The sequence below is a fragment of the Nicotiana sylvestris genome, chromosome 6 (genome assembly GCF_000393655.2).
Source record: "Nicotiana sylvestris chromosome 6, ASM39365v2, whole genome shotgun sequence".
NCBI classification, from domain to species: Eukaryota; Viridiplantae; Streptophyta; class Magnoliopsida; order Solanales; family Solanaceae; genus Nicotiana; species Nicotiana sylvestris.
In genome coordinates, this window is record NC_091062.1 from 26533698 (window position 1) to 26541012 (window position 7315).

The 7315-nt window shown below is 34.1% G+C and overlaps 1 pseudogene; it reads left to right on the forward strand.

Moving 5' to 3' along the window:
- Window positions 1-2645: 2645 nt before the first annotated feature.
- LOC104213624 (L-type lectin-domain containing receptor kinase VII.1-like) lies at window positions 2646-6331 on the forward strand (annotated as a pseudogene).
- Window positions 6332-7315: the final 984 nt, after the last annotated feature.

Below are 7315 nucleotides of genomic sequence, written 5' to 3' on the forward strand. Positions count from 1 at the left end.
TGCCGGTCTCTCTACTTCATTTGTTTTCATCCAGACATTTCTACTTGATTAAAACTTATATTTTAAACCACTCTGACTGTTGACCAAGCGTATGTGGCATTTATTTTGCTATGTCAGATGAAGTGAATGGTCACACGCTTTTTAAAAATGGGTGAATACACTGGTTTGATTAAAACAAATACTAAAATCAAAAGAAACAATAATTATCTCCATACAAACCAAAGTAAAATTTTTCTCATTCCCCAGATCTGCACAAAGAACAAATATGTGAACTATTGTCAAAGTAATACAGAAACATCAGAATTAGAAGGAAGAACAAGTATTCAAGTGAAATCAAATTTCGGCCAAATTTTTTGCCAAGATCTGGTAGTTTGCCTAAGTTTATTTGAGGTCTAATAACATAAAAGAAAGAGCGAAAGTCGCCGGCCAGTACTGTGGTAGAACAAAGGTCCCGGAAAAGTTATATTTCCGGCCATATCTAATTTATTCGGTTGGGTCCAGACCTGTAAAAAACTAACAAAGAGTTAGAGAAAATAAAACAGGGGGGAAGGGAAGATGAAGAAGAGAAACGACAGAGATAAGGAGTAAAACAACAGTCACCAAATTCTAAGGTAGGGGTAAGTTTATCTGCGTTCGAGCTCCCAAGAAGAGTTTTATGCTTGAGAAAAATTATGATCTCATTTTGTGCAATTTGTAATGGGTTTTATAGGATTTGTAGGAAGAAAAAAAGAGAGTATGATTGCTCATCGTGGGAGAAGTCATGAAAGGTGCTGGGTTAAGCTTGAAAGATGAAAAACAGATGAAGAATTGGTTTTGGGGGGAGGTTAATAATTATTTCCCATTTTATTTTGCTATGTGTCCATAATAAATGACCTGGAGCCTAAGTAGTTTAATTTTCTTGACGTGGCGTCCTACGTGTAGGAGATTGTACACGCACTGACAGCCTCCTATCATAAGTGTTTATTATACATGGTTTGAATGAGTTTAAGTGTTCAATTGGAAAATTGTTAAGTTTGGGGACCGGCATGACAAAGTGGCACAAGTATAGGTGCCATTTAGGCCATTCCGCCAAAATCTGACTTGGAATACTTTATTCCCTTTCATAATATGGAACATCTGGCTTACAAGGAACAATAACAATATAAACAATATTACCATTCCATTATCCGTTAATAAGATCATTAACCAATCTATCAAATATATTTTACTAACGGATCGAGAATCCAATTGGGATAGAAAAATTAACCTAACAATCAGTTAGATTAAACCTCAAACTGATTGGTATAAGCTAAATATAGATGGTGCTTTTAACAAAGCAACTACTATTGGAGGCATAAGAGGGGTAATAAGGAATCAACACGGTGACTGGTTAATAGGGTTCGCTTCCAAAATTATCACAAAGAATCCAATATACCCAGAGTTAATGTTACTCTACCAAGGGCTTTGTATAACAAACAACAAGAAGCTATTTCCATTGGAGATTGAGACTGATGCTACACAGGTAATCTCTTTCATTAACGAAGGTTGCAAAGCTTACGAATCTATTATTAATTCATGCAGGTTGCTTTTGGCACAAATGGACATGGTGGAAATGCATCACATCTTCAGGCAAGGGAATGAAGTAGCCCATACCCTAGCAAAGCATGCGACAACCATCCCAGTATTAAATAAAGTAGAATTTTAGTTCTTTCCCTACCTTTTGTTCTGGCTAGGATGCTGGCAGACAGGGGGTGGTGAGGGTGTTGTTAAAACAATTTCTTTTAACTGTTGTAGAAACCTTGCTACTCTAGGTAATCAGCATGCCATGCATGGATTACGATCTATCAATGATCCACAGGATCATATCTACTACTGTAATGCAGGATCATATCTACTACTGTAATGCCTAACGTTTTGGTTTAATGAAATAATTATCTTTCCCATAAAAAAAATTTAAAAAAATAAAAGGGATAGTACTAATAATATATTTGAAAAAAAGAAGTTCAATTAGCTTATAATTACACAAGTGTAATTATTACTAATTTTTATTTCCTTTTGAGAATTAAAAAGTGTTACTACACTCCTTCAATTATATTCAGTTCCATGCTAACCAAGTAAATATCGTATCAAACAAATATTGCCAACTAGTAATTACACCAAATTAAACATAAATCTAATTCTTCCATGCTCAAGGATACAAGCTATATAGTTAATAGTGTAAAAGTTCTACCATAAATGTAAACTTGATCTGCCACTTTATGTTCTTTTTTATTTTAATCTATCCATATTTGTTAAATAAAACTATTGAAATCGTACAAGTATTCTACATTCTACAATAATTCTATAAATATTTTTATATTATTAGTGCATAATATTTATAATTATGTTACAAGTATTTTACAATAATTATATAAATATTTTTATAGTATTAGTGCATACTAATATCGTACCGAAAAAAGGAACTTTTTTTCCTCTGGAAAATACAAGCTTACTTGGCTGCGGTGTTTATTGAATTAGAGAAATTTTATTTTGTGTCTCATTCAACTTATACTAATTGTATGAAGCTTCTTTTTGTTTTATAAATTTGTGGACCCCAATGTTATTGGATTTGATCGTGTGACATAAAAAAGTTGCATTTTACATTGAATCGTATTCTTTTCCTCCACTGTTCATCTTTGTTCTCCCCTTCGGGATTTGTAAAGCACTGTTTTCTCATTAATGTGCTTCTCTCTCTCTTGAGCTTTCTTAAATCTTAACTCCTCCTTTCTGTGATGCAACCCGTCATTCCTTTCTGATTTTGCACTAATTTTGTCTTCTACACTTAAATTCAAGTTTGTGAAAGCTCTGATAACTTTTTGAGAAGAGAAAATAGGATTTCGACTTAGGTTCTTCAATGCTCTAGCTTTGCTCCATCAAAGCACTAGGAAAACATTTTTTACGGTGCTTGATTTGATATTTAGGTGTTTTTGGAGAATTTTACTGTGAAGACTCATATATTGAAGTTAGGTCTTTAAATTTTATTGTGCATCTACTTACTTATTTTGCGCTTTTGTGTTATTTTGGTGTCTGTATCAGAATGCTGTGTAAGAATCTCCAATTTTCTGCACAATTTGTTAAATTTTAGTGGTAATACATTGCGTTGCGCAAACCTTAAGATCTGAGCTTTGAACATGAAGCTTTTGTATGCACTTAGTTGCAGTAGGGATGTTGTTTCGCAATTATTTGGGTTCTTTATTGCTTTAATTCCATTTCTCTAGCTGTCCTATTTTTTTACATTATCTCCAGTTTTCCACTGTGTTTTTAGAACAAAGCTTCTGCATTTTGCAGCTTATGGTGGAATATTGTCCTATTCAATTTGTTTTTTCCTTGTATCCAATTGTTTTGCTTTTTGTTTATTTCAATGAAATCTACATGACCAAAAAAAAAAAAAAAGGAAAATACAAAGCTTTACTTTTTCACCCCAAAGGAGTCAAACTTTCTGTGTGGACTTTTCTTTTCTTCAAGCTGGCAGCCGCCATTTTACTTTCTCCACCTTCTCACTAATTAGTTAAGTAACTTTATCTTCACAGTTGCGTGTCGCAGCCTTTCTTTGTTGTCATTTTCTTAGTTCCTTGACTTTAGATACAGATCATTATCCTTTTTTCCTTTTAGTTGAAACAATCACTAAGAGTTGATTATTCTTCCTGTGATATTTATAATGTCCTGAAAAATCTTGGAATTTTACATAAATGCCGGTCAGATTTGTTGTTTATTTTTTAGTTTAAACGGTTTGGTGGGCTACTTTTATTCTTTGAATTTTTTGTCAAATCTTTGACCATGTATTCTTTTAATATTCCCCTTTTCCTATGTAAGCAGTTGCTTCTCATAAGTTTTTCTTGCATGAGAGTTACATGTATTTCTTTCTCAGAATGAAGCAACACCTAAAAACTCTTCTTCTCTACCTGCTAATAACCATACTTTCTAGTATTCAATCAGCTTCAGCAATTGATTTTGTCTTCAATGGCTTTATATCATCAGATATGTCAAGGTATGGGGATGCTACATTTGAATCTGGAATACTTAGTCTTTCCATTGACACACCTTTCTATTCAGATGGTAGTGCTCTATACCCTTCAAAGATTGTCACAAAAAACCCAAATTCATCTTTTGTTCTTCCCTTTTCAACATCTTTCATTTTTTCAATGGCACCTTACAGGGACAGGCTACCAAATACACTTGGCGGTGGCATAGTTTTCTTGTTTATGCCACACACAGGTATTAATGCTGCTATTTATTCGAATTTAGGTTTCGTGAATGGAGATATTCCCAATAACCAAGTGTTTTGGGTTGAGTTTGATGTTTTCAAGGATCAAAAATTCAATGACATAAATGATAACCATGTTGGAATTGATGTCAATTCTTTTGAATCAGTGTTTGCTCATGAAGCAGGCTATTGGCCTGATAAGTACATTAAGTATAATGATAATGGTAGCCTAAATGAAATGTCTTTCGAGACGTTAAAGTTGACTAATGGAAAAAACTACCAAGTTTGGATTGACTATGCAGATTTCCACATTAATGTGACTATGGCACCAGTTGGTATGAAAAGGCCTAAGCAACCTTTATTGGATTTCCCTCTGAATCTTTCTCAAGTTTTTGGGGATGATATGTATGTGGGGTTCGCAGCATCTACTAGAGGTCAAGCTCAAGGTCACAAGATCTTAGGTTGGAGTTTTAGTAACTCGAATTTTTCGATAAGTGATGCTTTGATCACTCATGGGCTGCCTTCATTTGAGCTTTCTAATCCAGTTTATCGATCGAAGGGATTTATTGCAGGTATGACAATGTCACTCTTCTTTCTTGTTGTAGTCACTTCATTGTTTCTGATTAAGAGAAATAGGAGAATGAAAAGGAAAAAAGAGGGTATAGAAGATTGGGAATTGGAATATTGGCCACATAGGATTACTTATCAAGAAATCGATGCTGCAACAAAGGGTTTTGCTGATGAAAATGTGATAGGAATTGGAGGTAATGGAAAGGTTTATAAAGGGGTTTTGGCTGGGGGTTCAGAGGTTGCAGTAAAGCGCATTTCTCATGAAAACAGTGAAGGGGAAAGGCAATTCTTGGCTGAGATTTCAAGTCTTGGTAGGCTAAAGCACAGAAATTTGGTGGCATTAAGAGGCTGGTGGAAGAAAGGTAGTGGCAGCCTGATTTTGGTTTATGATTATATGGAAAATGGAGCTTGGATAAAAGGTTGTTCGAATGTGACGAGAGAAACATGTTGAGTTTTGAAGATAGAATTAAGATTTTGAAAGATGTGGCATCAGGGGTTCTATACATGCATGAAGAGTGGGAGACAAAAGTGTTGCATAGAGACATTAAGGCTAGCAATGTTCTACTTGACAAGGAAATGCATGCAAGAATTGGTGATTTTGGTCTAGCCAAAATGCATGATCATGGTCAAGTGGCTAACGAGACTCGAGTTGTAGGCACAGTGGGTTACCTGGCTCCAGAGTTTGTCAAGACTGGTCGTGCCTCCACGCAAACTGATGTGTTCAGTTATGGAGTTCTAATATTGGAGGTGATGTGTGGAAGGAGGCCAATAGAGGAAGGCAAGCCACCTTTAGTGGATTGGCTGTGGGAACTAATGAAATGGGGCGAATTGAGTAATGCCTTTGATAATCAATTAAGGAGTAATCAAGGATTTGATGAAGAGGAAGCCTTAGGGGTATTGCAATTAGGCATGATATGCGCGACGCAAGACCCCAAAGCTAGGCCAACCGCGAGACAAGTGGTGAAATTCTTTGAAAGGAACTCTGAGGTAGATGAATCTGAAGCAGAGGATATGGATTTTTGCCTTCTGGAAAGTATGAGACCTAATACCATGTTATCCAATTATTGTTCTTCCAGGTGTATTTCTTGGACAAATTCTCTAGTGGAGGGTAGGTGAGTTTAACATCTCGGCAGACGGCAGAGAGGGAATATAATGGTTGGTTTTTGCTCATCACTCTGGCTCCTTATTATCTTCATCTCTATACTTCCAGGGCTTAGTGTTGGTTGAATTGGCATTAATGCTGCTTCATGAACAACTTTTATATGTATTAGAAGAAATAATCAACAACAACAACCCAGTATAATCCCACTTAGTAAATAGACTCCTGGCATCCTTCACTCTAAGGACTTCTCACCTTGCTCTTGGGGAGACTCGAAATCACAACCGCTTACCATCAGAGCAACTCACGACCTTTGGTTGATTATTAGAAGAAATAATCATGTATAGAATTTTGGACTTAATTATCTTGCAGTGTTTGGTATTCTTTTTCAATTTTTGCAAGTTAATCCTTGTATAAGTTATACATCAATTCATGCATCATTGCATACCTAGTGCGATATGAGATAACAATACGTGTAAGACAACAACTGCCCTTGATTTTGAGTCTCTTCTGCTGATCAAACCTCTTTTCAGGATACTCAAGTCCAACGGTATACAATTGAAAACAATGTTTTTGTGGTTTTAAACCAAACATAATTTTAAGTTATTCATTGTATAGCCAACTTCTAAAACATACATAAAAAATAATTTATGCATTAGAATTCATGCATTATTAATTAGTCCTTTTTGCTAATTATTGCATTACAATCCCTACAAAACTTGTTTATAAACCAAGTTGCAGTGGAATAATTTCTTCTCTTTTGTTTTTACAAGAAATTTTGGTAAATATGTTGAAATGTACACATGAAATTGACGAGCATTTAATCGATGTATTACTGGAGCTCGTGTTTGTTAAAGATATAAATAGATAATATCATCCCATGAGGATTAGGTTTATATTGTGCTATTCGATATTGCTTTACTAGTCTATCTATATCTATCTATGTATCTATCTATATTATATTAAAAGCATGAACCCCTAAAGTTAAAAGTTAAATTACTAAAATGCCCTTTCATTATCTAAATATTCTACTTCTAAAAATATTTAAGAATATATAATATATCTATATCTATATTATATTAAAAGCATAAACCCCTAAAGTTAAAAGTTAAATTACTAAAATGCCCTTTCATTATCTAAATATTCTACTTCTAAAAATATTTAAGAATATATAATATATTAGCAATTTAAATAGGAAAAAAAATATTTTGATTTAAGTGGCTTTTCTGAAAAGTTGTGTTTATTCTTATTAACAACTAAAAGTTGAATTATCAAAATATCCTTCTAAATAAAATTAATATTCTAATAAATTAATATATTAAATGTTGTCATTTAGTATATAATTGACAGAAGCCACATATTCAAGAAAGTTGCCGAGCGGACGCATCAAGACCCCAACTTTAAAAGCCATCATTTGGACATAT